A 15,180-nucleotide genomic window follows, 5' to 3' on the forward strand; every position below is an offset into this window, starting at 1 on the left:
GACCTTACAAGTAATGGGGAAGGTGTAAAAGAAGGGCAACAACCACAATGTGTTTCCTTGCAAGCACAAACAAATTTATTAAACACGAATGGTAATAAAAAGTGACAAAGAAATGAAAAGAACAAAAAGGTTTAACCCACTACAGACCATAGGGTTGCCCAATCCCATTCAATGGCAATTCCACAGCAAAGAATACACTCAATCACAGCACAAAACCAATAACACTACAAGTGTAATAGAAAAGCAACACGCACTTGACTCAAACCACTACAAATTGTGCACCATCACCTTAAGAGAGTCAACCATGCGTACAAGAATGGGAAACCCTTTGTCGTTGGTTGTTTAAAACAAAAACAGAAATCACAGTCCCACAATAAATTAAAGTCACTTCATCATAGTGTAACTTTTAAAAGTCATATCTTACAACCCAACATTAAGCCACCAATATTTTAGATAAAAGTAAACGGCAATCATACATCATCTGTAAAAACAAAGAAAATACAATTCATGATTGCCCCTTTAAAATATTAAAATTAAAAAAGAATTAAAAACACTTAACACAATAAAAAAGCTAACTTCACATACTCCAATATTCAATTAAAATCAGTACCTGTGTTAATGAATAAATCTACTCAATTTCTGAGGCATCCACCACTATATATCCTTTAAGCACACTATAAAACAAACAAACACGTTAAAATGGACCGCACTAACCATAACCATGAGTCACAACTAGTGATGTGACATTTGAACCGAGGCATCGGAGCTTGTGTCGAGAAAAAAGGGGCGTGCCAGATGAAGCCGCGATTTGAGGCTTGTGTTGTTAACATGGATATCACGTGACAGACGACAAACGAGGCCTCGGTTTGTGTGGACACGTCATCGGTTCGGTCTGAGTGTCGGTTCCGGATAAAGGGGTTCGAAACTCACGCCACCTTGTGGGTGTTGTCAGGAGTAGATGAATCAGTTGAAGTAGAGTCAGAGAGTCAGAGTTAGAGTTAGATAGTTGTGTCATCATCGTTATTGTGTCATATATGTGTTAGGGCTGTAAATTATTAGATTATATCAGGTTATATTAGTTATAGTATATTGTTATTATTAATTAAAGTAGTTATATTATAGTATTGTTATATTAATTAGATAAGATTTTTTGGATTGCTTTGGTTTTTTGGATTTGGACTGGACTGCTTTTTGATTTGGATTGCCCTTTTGGATTTGTTTGCTTTTTGTGAACTCTTCCTTTTTCCTTGTAATGGAGCCAGCAAGAAAGAGGAAATCCTCCCCTGTCTGGGAGTTTTTTTAAATGGTTGGTCACTATAAGGTATGTGTATTATTATTGTTTTACTGTCTTGATCTAATAATAATACTCACTATAATTCTGTATTATATTTCATGTCTATTCGTTTATGTTTCTAGGTGAAATGCTTGCTGTGCCTAAAGGAGCTGACATACAACAATAACACCTCCTCCATGCTCAGGCATTATCGAGCACTGCACGAGCATGCACAGACTACTAACAATCTTTATCAATCAAATCAAATCAATATTTATCCAAAGTGAATCTCACAAGATCTGAGGGTCCACTAGTATATTGGGCTCAACATAAACATCTGTATCCTCATTTATACCAGCTGGCACTGACATTCCTCTGTTCCATGTGAAAGGATCTTTTCCAAGGCTGGAGAGGTTCTGTCCAAAAGGAGGAATCTTCTAAGCCCCAACACACTTGAAAAAATTCTGTTCCTCAATAAAAAGAATGTGTGATCCTTCCTTCACCCACCCCAAACTGCAGTGTTTCAGTTTGTTCCTCTAAATCCATAGTCCCATAAGCACAACACTGCACTAAATCTAGTAACAGTTTAATGCACAAAACACACCAGAAACAATTCTTAACCTTTCCCACCCCACACTTTTCTGTTGCAATTTGCGTTATTACACTCCCTCCACCATAAAAACTACACTCAACACAGTCTCACTTCTGTTGTTCCTACTGTCACCATCCAAACAATTTATGAATAATGAATGGACTGTGTGTGACAGTTGTCTCTGCACAAGTAAATTCAGACAGAGAGAGATACATATTTTATTTGATACCCAGGCAATGGACAAATGTCTGTTCAGGTCATTGATTCAGTATTTTTTTATTGGTCTGCTATTTCTTTGCACAGTAGCTAGGTGTCACTAGTGAGCAATAATGAATGAAGCTTTGAGTAATGAACCTTTTGGTGAAGCAATGGGCTGTGAGGTCTCAGTGGTTCAGGAAGCCTCATTTTGCCATCACTAGTCACAACCCTTACCTCCCCAATTTACTTTAATAATATTCACAAGGCAACGACTAGTTTCATTAACACACAGCGTTGAAACATACCACACAGCTTCTCCTACTTGACACATGGTCCCACAAAGAGAAAGGCCAGCAGATTTGATTTCCCCCTTTATAGTACTTGGACTCATGGGATCTGTAGTCCAACACATTTGTAGTCCCAAGCAAGCCTAATATGGAGCCACTACTAATGCTACCTCCACCCCATTACATATGCACTCGCCTAAAGGATTATTAGGAACACCTGTTCAATTTCTCATTAATGCAATTATTTAATCAACCAATCACATGGCAGCTTCAATGCATTTAGGGGTGTGGTCCTGATCAAGACAATCTCCTGAACTCCAAACTGATTGTCAGAATGTGAAAGAAAGGTGATTTAAGCAATTTTGAGAGTGGCATGGTTGTTGGTGCCAGACGGGCCGGTCTGAGCCGGTCTGCTCAGTTACTGGGATTTTCACGCACAACCATTTCTAGAGTTTACAACGAATGGTGTGAAAAGGGAAAAACATCCATTATGGGACTGAAATAACCACTCGTTACAACCGAGTTATGCAGCAAAGCATTTGTGAAGCCATAACACACACAACCTTGAGGCGGATGGGCTACAACAGCAAAAGACCCCACCAGGTACCACTCATCTCCACTACAAATGGGAAAAGAGGCTACAATTTGCACAAGCTCACCAAAATAGGACAGTTGAAGACTGGAAAAATGTTGCCTGGTCTGATGAGTCAGAGTCAGAATTTGGCGTTAACAGAATGAGAACATGGATCCATCATGCCTTGTTACCACTGTGCAGGCTGCTGGTGGTGGTGTAATGGTGTGGGAAATGTTTTCTTGGCACACTTTAGGCCCCTTAGTGCCAATTGGCAATCGTTTAAATGCCACAGCCTACCTGAGCATTGTTTCTGACCATGTCTATCCCTTTGTGACCACCATGTACCCATTCTCTGATGGCTACTTCTAGCAGGATAATGCACCATGTCACAAAGCTTGAATCATTTCAAATTAGTTTCTTGAACATGACAATGAGTTCACTGTACTAAAAGCGTAACAATTATGCACACCTGTATATTGTTATGATCATCAGCTGGAGGACTCATTCAAACTCCATTTCCCATCCTGCCTCATTCCTGGGACTGATTGCACACACACACACACACACACAACTGCATCTGATTACACACCTGCAGCTAATACGCGCACACCCATATAAGCAGCACACTCACCCCAACTCTTTGCGAAGTCTTGTTTAGCCTGTCTAGCATTTCCGAGTGTTTTCCCTTGTGTTTGTTCTTCCCGTGTCTGATCTTGGATTGTGTATTTCGACTCTGATTCTCTGCTGATTCTCTGCTTGGTTCTGTTTTCAATTCTGGTTAATCCTAACATAACTGACGCCATTCCTGATTTCTGCCTGTCCGACCATTCTCGGAATAAAATTCTGCACATGGATCCGAACGCCTCTGACTCCTCGTTACATATATAAGGCATTTTCAATTTCAATTATATTTAATTTAAAAATCATTATATTTTTTATATTATATAATGTTTTATTTGTTCCAAGTATGCGTTTTACACACGTTCTTTTAGTCTTCCCTCTCCTCTCCACTGGTGTGTGGTGATCGCACTGGCCCCATTGTCCTGTGGCTGCCGTCACATCATCCAGGTGGATGCTGAATACTGTGTGCTGGTTAAGGAGAGATCCTCCCATATGATTGTAAAGCTTTGGGTGTACAGCAATACACAATAAAGCACTATATAAATACATCATTCATTCATTTACTAATTTAATGATTTATCCCACCAGCTAAACAGTTTATATATACAATGAATTGTATGTATGTTATCGGTATATGCACAGAATGGAGTTATTGACTTTGTAACACTAATGAGCTCATGGTATTTCAGCCATCTGTTCCATATTAATGAATCCTAACTCTAACACATTCTGCACTCAAAGACCAGAACGTGAGTAAACCAGGACCTTTGTTTTACAACATCTTCCAACATAATTCACCATTTGGGGCGCCACGATGTCGGCAACATCCTGCCGTGGGTGACAGTTATTACACCTTAGAGAGAGTCTCCAGAGACACTCGCGGGAGCCTCAAAAGAAAAAAAAGACGAAACCCCCGTTTTTTTTTCCCCCACGGCCCGACAACACATTCCAGCTTCAAAGAGATTACAAACTCTCCTTACAACTTACACACACACAAGCACACACACACACACAACCACAAATGTTTTATCTTACACTCATCATGTAAGTCATTATTAAGATGTATTTGATAGGCATTGCAGTGTTAGCCTGTTGTGCGATGGTTATGATTTTCTGATTTGTAACTTCTGATTTGGAAATGTTTCTCCTAATTTTAATGTTCTCAAATAGAATCATGAGTTGTAATTCTACCCCCCTTCCCAGGTCGTAAAACTTTACGACCTAACAAACAGGACAGGAAAGCTAACTCTTAGAAAAGAGAATAGTACCCTTTTATTTTCTCAATGTATTCTAAATGTATTAAGTATTGCTTTTTATGCAGTAGATGTTTCCCCATATAAATTGGAGTATCTGCAGTTTTATCATGTGTTAATCAAACTTTAAATGTGTGTAATTCTGCATTTGAATGTAACGTCGTGTTTCTATCAGTTATATATGTACTGTTTAGTGTTTTTGGAATTGTCATGTTGTGACCTAACTATCCACCTGTATGAAAGGTGTGTAAAATGTATTAATCTGGAATTACGAACTTGCTGGAATATCACTGCTGAAATTTTATAAGCCAGAACTTATTAGAGTGGGTGTTTCCCCAGAGACAAAGGAACTTTTCCCGCTTCAGATCTTTGGACATTCATTGGTTGTTCGCATGAACCAAGTCCCTCTATAAAAGGACTAACACGAAAAGTTCGGAGAGCACTTCATCTGAGAGAACGTCATATGGCTCCTTAGGGAGCTTTCATCTCCGTTTTTCTTTCCTTTTCGTTTTTTTTCTTTACTAAGTTTTACTCTCATATTCGCCTCCCTACGAGGAAAAACTCTGAATCACTTCTTTGAACCTTCAAAACTTCGCGCGAGTCCGCTCGCCCCGGAAGACACGAGAGAACACGCCCAGACCGACGCACGCTGCACGCACGCTCGTCTTTCGCATACACAAAGAGAACCATGCAAGTTTCATTCTCTATGGAGATTTAAATGCTGCTTAAAGTTTGTCTATGATTTGATTCGTTGTTGTCTTTCAAGGGTTACTGTCTGTGAGTTTGCATAACTGAGCGTGTGATTCTGTGATCACGCCTATTCTCTCATTCATCCTATCTCACTCATTCTCTCTCTCTCCCTCATTTGGATTCCGTTATGTCTTGTACAAAGTTTACTGTCTATACTGTCGTACGTGTATTTACTCTGTATAAATTGTAGTTTGATGTATTATTAGTTCAATTATTAAATTCCATATACTCCAGATTCTCTGTCTAAGTTGCACATGTTACATGTTACAAGTCAATGAAATGTCGATCTTCGCTACAAAGCTTATTTGTTACTTTTAAGTAATCTAAATTTTATAAGGACAGGAGAATGGTTTCATGGCCAGAAACTATTTGTCCTGGAATTATAACAAGTGATAGCGTTACTGAGAGTTAATTAGTTAATCTTACAGCCATTTGCTGGACGAACCACGTTTGATTTACATTAATTTCTAGTAAAAGATATCACAATAATTGATATGAAGAATAGAATATTGAAATATTAATGAGTAAATTACAGTGAGTTATTAATATATACAATTGACCTATTTTTCATCTTCAATAAATTTAATGCAACTGTAATATGATATATATATATATATTAATCATATTCCTGATTAATTATTCAAATTCCCTATATATAATTTGAGTTAATTATTATGTACAACCCAGTGCGGCTACAACTTCCTCTTCACGCTTTACATGTTACCCTTGGGAGATATCATCATAGGCCATAATTTAGATATATTTTTAAGATGGAAAAATGCAGTTTTACAAATGCTTTAACATGACTTTCTAAGGAAAGCTTGCTATCAAATAGCCCACTTAGGTTCCTAACTAATGACAAAGAATTGACAGAGCAGCCATCAATTCTTAGACAGATTACTAGGTTATTACAGGCAGAGTTTTTAGGTCCTACAATTAACACCTGTTTTTTTCAGAATTTAGCATTAAGAAATTACTCATCATCCAGTTTTTTTATATTTACTATGCATTCTGTTAGTTCTGGTTCTGGTAAATAAATGAATGAATGAATGACGTATATATGTAGTGCTTAATTGTGTATGGCTGTACACCCAAAGTTTTACGATCATATGTTGGGATCTCTCCTCAACCAGCACCAGTATGCAGCATCCACCTGGATGATGTGACTGCACCCACAGGACAATGGTGCCAGTGTGCTCACCACACACTAGTGAAGAGGAAAGAGAATAAATGAATGAATGAATGTGTGTACAATGCATACTTAGAACAACTAAATGACCATTAACCATTAACTTATTAGAACAAAGTTTGTTAACATCAAAGACTGTGCAAATAATTGCAAATATGATATAAAATACAGTACAATACAATGCAATAATTGGCCCAGTGTACATTTTTGTTACTTCATTTTCGTTATACATAATTATTATATGTGCGTGCATAATTATTATGCAAGTTGATTTTCTGATCATATTTTTTCCCCAAGCACATTTTACCAATTCCATACCTAATATACAAATCTAATAACTACTATTAATTTGCATATAATGATTTAGAAGTTAAATATAATTGTTATAAAGGGCTGAACGTGAAAATGCCGAACATGAACGTGAAGGAGTGCATATTTGTAAGCTTTTTTGTACAGGTAAAATGGGCCAAAAAAAATTAAAGTAAAAAATCATAAAATGCCCACAAAAAGGACAATACTAATGCAAATACTAAAAATGGCTTAATTAAGGCATTCCGACTGGACAGTGAGATGCTCGTTGTGTCACCAGGGTCACAAAAAACAACGCATTCTCACTTCCAACTCATCACATATCGACACTTGTTGAGAACACCTTGGTGTAGCTTTTGGGCACTTAAGGTACCCCTTTAGAATCACTTTTGTGCTTGGCCAATGTGTTCGAGCAGAACTTTTGTTTTGATGGCACTGAGAGTGGCAGCACCTGAAAACAAAGTGCTCACATTCTCCCTCTGGTTTGCTGTTGTCATTCAGTTCTGCCTAATACAGATAGAATTCGATCTAATAATCATAAAGAACTGTTGAACAACTGAATTAAAAAGGTATACAAAAAGTAATATATTTGCTTTTATATTATTATTATGCTCTGCGTGACAGTCGATCCATGCGAATTGAATGCAAACAGGAGAGGTCTAAATCATCTAAAGTATAAGTGTGATACAGAGCCAGAGATGTTTGGATCCACTTGCAGTGTATTTAATAATAATAAAGAATAGTCAGACAGGCAGTAATCAAACAACAGCATCAGGAATATCAGAGGATGTCCATAAACAGAAACAATACCAAGCAGGTCAGGGCTGGCGGCAGACAGGGAATCAGAATCAGTAAACAGTCCAGGGTCAGAAAACATGGAATCAAGCAATGTGGAGAAGTTAGACAGGGCAAAACAAGACTTTGCTTGTGTCTCAAAGGAGTTCATATAGAGGAGGGAAAGTGGCTGCACCTGTGCAGGTGATTAGTCCTAGGTATGGGGCTGATGGGAAATGTAGTCAGAACTCGGTGACTGTGATGTTTGGTATTCGGGAGAGCCACAAAATTATAATTAAAATAAAAAATATATATACTTTTAAATATACTGCTTCTTCTGCCCACATTTTTTTTAATTTGCGCACAGACAGCCACACAGAAGATAAACTTTACGGCAGATGGAGATAGCAGTCGCATCTATTCCTCTCAAAAATAAATTGTTTTGCCTCAGAAGACTTGGAATATTAATATTGTTTGGATAAATTATGACTCTAGTTGTATCTGCCTGTCATTGTCTTGTGTTTCATTGACAAATGGTAGGTTTAGGGGCAGGGGTTGGGTTACATGCTCATAAGTGTTTGTAGTGAAATGTAAATAAAGATGTTGTGACTGTTTACATTGAAAAATCACACCGTAACATATGCAATAATGATAATATTATTACCCAATATATAATTTAGTCACAACAATAAAATTATCAGTGCCTTTCAAGTCGGCTTACTGATGCCAAGTTAATTTAAAGAAATGGAGAACCCTGTACGCCAAAAAATATGCAAAAATAATGCTTTTCAGTGTGAGTAAAATCTCTTTTTTGGCCCATTTTACCTGTAAAATGAACCCTGCTTAATAATGTTTAACTTCCATCCCTTTTTAACAAGCAAATATAACTCATAAATCAATATATGTTAAATAGTAGTTTATTACTTTAAGAATGGTGTGATTTAGAACTGGTACAATGTGCTTGGAAGAAAAAAAAATATGATGAGAAAATAGACTTTTATAGACAACAATTATGTGTCTGATCTCTGATATAAAATGTTGGTCCTGAAACAAAACTAGTTAAGAACCACTTTTACATACTGCAGCAATGGCAACTGTACTATGTTTGTTCAGCTTAGCTTTACTGTTGATTGGAGCTTTGGAATTATTAATCACATTTTTTTTATTATTTTATATATTTATCAGTCAATAATATGCAAATAATGAAATAATCAAATCTTGGAATCAAAATGGCATAATAATTAACTCATATTACCTATCATAGAGCTATAACATTCCTATCTCAATCAATTGTTTTGTTCTGTTTTAATGTTCAAATTACAATTTTCACAGATTATTTTGCTAATATGTACCAAGGACACTAGTATTAGTGATTATACAATATTGTATGTGCTTTAGCATCCTTCTTTAGTACCAATATCAATATCAATATATCAGTATCAATGCTCTATTTAGAACATGCAAATATCTTGTATTTATGTACTGTACGGCTTTATAGATAAACAATGCATTGTAAGAGTAAAAAGAGAAGAATACACAAAAAGAAATAGAACTGTATTATAAACAACCAGTTAAATTATTAGAATAAGAAACATTGAAGTAAGTAAGGTTAAAGAGGAACCAAATGTTTATCACCAAATGATGCAACTCAACAAAGATAAACATGTTTTTCATGGATCATTACTGTTTTTCACTTCTAATATTGTCCCTTGTCCAACACTTCTCCCACTGGGTCAAGGACCTTTAGGTGTAATTAAACATTAGGCCTACATCACTTTAATTGAGTCCCGTTGGTCATAAGGTCAAAGAGCAAGTCCCAGTGAGGCTTTTTAATGATGTTGTATGTAAAGAATATTGCATTATTTCAATGGGAGGTCAAATATATGACACAGAGATGGAACAGTGGTGGAAAATGTAGTTTCTTCCTAGTTGAAGAATGTAATAAATGATTTAACATAAAAACTGTGTGTAAAAAAGTTGGAATCATGTAAATATATTTAGATGCTAATGTGTGAAATCCTTTTCACAGTCTACCATTTTTGAACAGTTTTGAACATTTGGAATTCTAACATTAAAACATTAGTATAACATTAACTTAATTGCTCCATAACTTGTATAATTCCTCATACTGAGTGCTAAAACAAAAGACAGAAAATTTACATTCTGACATTATTTACTCAGCCTCGAGTTGTTTCAAACCTGGGGGCTGTTTCATAAAGACACAAAGAAAAACGGAGATTAGAGTTCAAAGCCTGACTTGAAATAAACTAACAAATCAACAATTTCAAAAACGTTAATTTGAGTTCATGCAATCTCACTAGTTCGATCCAGGTTCAATGAGTCAGGATAATTTGCAGAAACTCACATAGAACATGATGACATGAACAATACCGGATGCTAGTCAAAACACTAAGAGAACTGTTTATACAGTACAGGGTGATGGGAAGATTAGACACACTTGGGATCAATGGAAACACATAGGAAACACCTATGTGACAGAAAATGGGTAACAAAAAAAAATATATATATATATATATATATATATATATATATATATATATATATATATATATATATATATATATATATATAGTCTGTTTAATATTGTTTATTTTCATTTTTATTTTAGTGTTTTTAATGCTTTAAAGAGCAATTTTATATTGTTATATTTTAATGTTCTACTAATAATCATAAAGTACAGCTGTCAGAAAACCAGAGAGAAAGGCTGCATTGCTAGAAACTTCTTGTCAACTGAATGTTTTAAAATATCTTAAAACAAACTCATTAAATCTTGGGCACAATACATAAAATACAGTCAGTTGTAGTCTACATTTTTATCTATTTGATTTATTAAGGCTGCATTTTCTATATATATTTCTAAATATATTTCTATTTTATTTTTTGGACTGATTAAGTTGAATAATTGAATGTGAGAGTGTCAGCACTGCAATATCAATGCATTCATATAGGTCAATGTTAGAGGAACTCAGAAGAGCAGAGCACTTCTTAATATTCTTAATTTTATTCTTTTGTTTATTAACACTGTTCATTAGAAGGGTTAGAACCATCCATTAGTAAGCAACACCTTCAAATGCAAATGGAGAAAATTGTGGGAAATGCCTTTAGAGAGAGGCTATTACTGGGGATCAACATTGTTAAGGAGTTAATAAGGGGGAAACTCAATAGTATTGGCAGACTACAATTTCAACATTCATTTCAGATTAGATGAAGCAAACTCAGATGCTTTCATGCTCTTTCACTGACCTCCAAGAGAGACTCTGCATTACAAAGCCAAAATACCTTAAAGGGATACTTCACCCAAAATGAAAATTTTGTCATTAATCAGTTACCCCCATGTCATTCCTAACCCGTAAAAGTTTTTTCGTCTTCTGTAAAACAATTTAAGATATTTTGTATAAAAACCGGGAGGCTTTTGACTGTTACATTGATTGCCAACTAAGGGTGCTTTCACACTAGCACTTTTGGTGCGCACCCGGGTTCGATTGACGTCAGAGTTCAGTTCGTTTGGATATTGTGAACGCTGTCTTCCGTACTCGGATGACCGCGAAACGTACCAGAGTCCGCTTAAAAACGGTGATCTGCGGTACACTTCATGTGAACTCTGGTACGATTCGCTGCTTATGTGAACGCAATCGTACCAAATCGCGGAAGTGAACCGCGTTTAATGACAAATTATTTGATGAAAATGTGTGTTTGTGTGTGTGTTTCACTCACTTTTCCTGATGAGTGTGACTGACGCGCTGCAAGCAGAGAGCTGGACATCTCATTTATGTTCGCCTTCAACGTTCTTTAGAGCATTTTCAGTACATTCGTAAGACAGGCGCAAGCGCCGTTATGTACCAAAGCTTTATTAACAAAACGAACAGTTCAAAAACGTAATACATAAAAGTGCAGAGAGTAATGTTGTGCATTTGCCGCCTTCTCCTGCGCCGTCGTTACCAAGCAATGGGGTAAACAGCTGCTGGCTTGATGACGCAAGTGATCTGCGGTTCGGACTCAAATAATATATATATCACATTATAATATGAACACAGTCCAGCGGGGGCAGGGGGAGGGGGGAGCAACTGAACTCGGGTTCGGACCAGGCAAGTGAACCAAGTGTGAAAGCACCCTAAATTACACTGTCAAGGTCCAGATAAGTATGAGAGAAATCGTCAGAATAGTCCATCTGCCATCAGTGCTTCAACCATACTGTTATGAAGTGATGAGAATACTTTTTTTACACAAAGAAAATATTTAAAAAAATGACTTTAACCCTTTGTGGTGTTCATTTTTTTGTTATTCAGCCAGTGTTCGTGGGTCTGGTGGACCCGCTGCATTTTGGGTTTTTTAAATCAACACAATTAAACAATTTTATGTTAAAATACTCAACAGATGTTTACTTCATCACAATTACAAGCAATATAAACAGCATATATGGTTAATATTTTCTCTTTATCTTTGTTAGATCACATTAAAGAATTAAAGTGCTACTCGTTTTTTTGTTTATTTTTTACTAAAATGACAAAAGAAAATCAATTATAATCAAGATATGAGTGGAAAAAACCAACAAATTTACAAATGAAGCAAGGTTTTTCATAACTATTGACTTTTATTTATTTGAACCTTATTAGAAATTTAACCCATTCAGGTCAGTTTTGTTTTGGCTACTGAACACATACAGTAGCCATGTCAGTCTAGATGACACATCAGCCCCATTGAACACATTTCCTTTACGTTACAGTGTATATAAAACACACGAGGCGCAGAGTTTTACTGTGTGTGTGTTACACATGTACTTCTTGCACTTGATGTATGTATATTGTGTTTTTCTGTCCATCTTGGGTCCACAAACTTCACAGCGCTTCTTTTTGTTGCTGCTGGCCGCAAAATTGAATAATGAAAAGATCAGGAATTTTAGTAACACCTCTCTCTCTCTCTCTCTCTCTCTCTCTCGCAAGGAGATAGTATACTGCAACAGCATAACACACTTACTTTAGGCTTTGCAAATGGTAGTTCTGTAGGTCGGGTGTATGGGGCACCACCATTCTCCTCCTGAATCCTCCTCATGATGGCTGCAGACGCTGGGGTTCTTGGAACATGTGGTCTTCTCTGGATTTGAGGTTGTACCAGTGCTTTTCCCAGTTCCTCGAGAAAGAGGCATCTCCTCTGGAGCTTCCCTCTGTTCCACTCTGGGTTCAGTCCCATCCAGATGACAAAGGCATTGTACGCTGAGATGTCCTCTAGGATACCAGGGATGTATCAGCTGTGTACACAAACTAGGAAGACTTGACAGGTCTGTGGTTTGTAGTCAGCAGGTGGGGTGGGAGCTCTGTCTTGTTTTTCCGTATCGTTCCCACCATGGTCAGCTTCCACTTTAGGAGCTCCTGTCCCAGCTTGTGTGAGGTAAAAAAATTGTCACATGTTGTCATGCCCTGAGTCATGCCCAGGACAGCTCTCATTCCTTGATTTTTCTCAGGGACTCCTCCATCAGGTTTGCCTCTGTAGACTTGTAAAAAATCAAAGTCAAAGTACCTTTATTGTCCCACAAGGGGAAATTGGATTTGCAGCAAATGCTTCACATAAAACACATACACATACAACAACACTCACCAACAAAGACCAACCAGCAGAGAAGGAATTCACAATAACGTCCAATGTACATAATGTGCAAATAAATAAATAAATAAAATACAGGACACGATCAAGTGCAAAAATGAAACTTGTGCAAGTTATTATAAAGTGCTAAGTGCCATTAAGGTGCCTCACAGCAGACGGAATAAAATATATTTGCATCCTCTTTGTTCTGCAGCTAGGAACTCGATAACGCCGCTCAGAGGATAAAAAAAGGTCAAACTCTGTTCTAAGGGGATGATCCTGTGAATGAGCTATGACTCTAGCTTTCCTCTGGACCTGTTTTATGTATAACTCCCCAGGTTGAGCCAGACTACTCCTGGAAATCTTGCTCGCCACTTTGACCGGACTACCAAGTCTGTTTTTATTTGTCAGGGAGAGGCTTCCAAACCAAGCAGCTATACAAAAAGATAAAACCGATTCAATAAAAGCACAATAAAACGGAGTCATCATTTCTGAAGAAACATTAAAAGTGTTCATTTTCCTAAGGAAGTACAGTCTTTGTTGGATTTTCTTTGAGACGGCGTCAACCAAAGTTTCAAAACACAGTTTGTTGTATAAAATGATTCCAGGATATTTGTATGTCTCCACGAGCTCAATGTCCGCGCCTTTAATAACCATGACTGTAGGGGGAGGTGGTGTCCTGCGATGTCAATGACCATGTCCTAAGTTTTAGATACATTCAGCTCTAAAAAGGAACTATGGCACCACTCTACAAAGTCACTGAAGACTGGCCCATGGCCCTGCTCATCCCCTGATAGCAGGCTGACAATGACAGAATCATACTTAAGAATGTATCTATCTTGGTACAAACTGTGACACTGGTTTGTGTACAGGATGTACAGGAGTGGATGTAAAAGTGACTTCAGATAGGGTGCTGTTGGCCCTCACACTCTGGGATCTGTGGAATCCCATAACCAGCCCACCAAATTCAAATCAAGGTTAAAATCTGCAATCAGTCTCTCAGCGAGCAGAAATGGCTGAATGGTGTTAAAAGCAGAAGTAAAATCAACAAATAAAAGTCTGACATGAGTCTTTGCTCTATCCAGATGGCTAAAAATAAAGTGCAGTAGAGTGATCACAGCATCTTCCACGTCCCTGTCAGACCTGTATGCAAACTGAAGTGGATCTAAATGATCTCCAACCTGCAGTAAGACAGCCTCTTTGATAATTTTCTAAAAACTTTTCATGGAATTTCATGGAGGTCAAGGCTACAGGTCTAAAATCATTCAAGGATTTTGGGGAGCTGCACTTGGCTATAGGCACAATAATAGAATGCTGCCAACTTCTAGGGATTCTTTGATGTGATAAGGACAAATTAAAAATGAACAGAAAGATATGACGAAGTTGATCAGCTCATGTTCTTAATAATTGCCCACAAATATCATCTGGCCCTGGACTTTTTGATCTGGTATGCCTGAAAATGTGAGCCACAGTACTACTGTCAACAGTAATGGACGGAGCTGCCTGTGTGATAGCCCCTGATACCTTTCATTTCATCATTAAAATCTGAATTGTTAAATCGAGAATAAATACATTAAATTCATCAGCCAAATGTTTATCAGATGAAAAAACATCCAGGACAACTCTGTTGGCTTTATCATTAGACCCAATCAATGTTTTCATTCCATTCTAGGTTTTTTTTTTATTATTAGTTCTCAAATCTGCCTCAATTTATTCCTAATACCTTAATTTACCTTTTTTATTTCAGCCCTGATCTCTTTTC

The 15,180-nt window shown here is 37.0% G+C and overlaps 1 long non-coding RNA gene across 1 annotated transcript; it reads right to left on the reverse strand.

The window, feature by feature from the left end:
- Window positions 1-206: 206 nt before the first annotated feature.
- On the reverse strand, window positions 207-2,412 carry LOC132108506 (uncharacterized). The gene is made up of 3 exons (XR_009424461.1): window positions 2,369-2,412; window positions 611-674; window positions 207-481 (listed from the first exon to the last, which is right to left on the reverse strand). It is a non-coding gene; the product is annotated as an uncharacterized LOC132108506 (long non-coding RNA).
- Window positions 2,413-15,180: the final 12,768 nt, after the last annotated feature.

This window comes from Carassius carassius, chromosome 28 (genome assembly GCF_963082965.1).
Source record: "Carassius carassius chromosome 28, fCarCar2.1, whole genome shotgun sequence".
Lineage (NCBI taxonomy): Eukaryota > Metazoa > Chordata > Actinopteri > Cypriniformes > Cyprinidae > Carassius > Carassius carassius.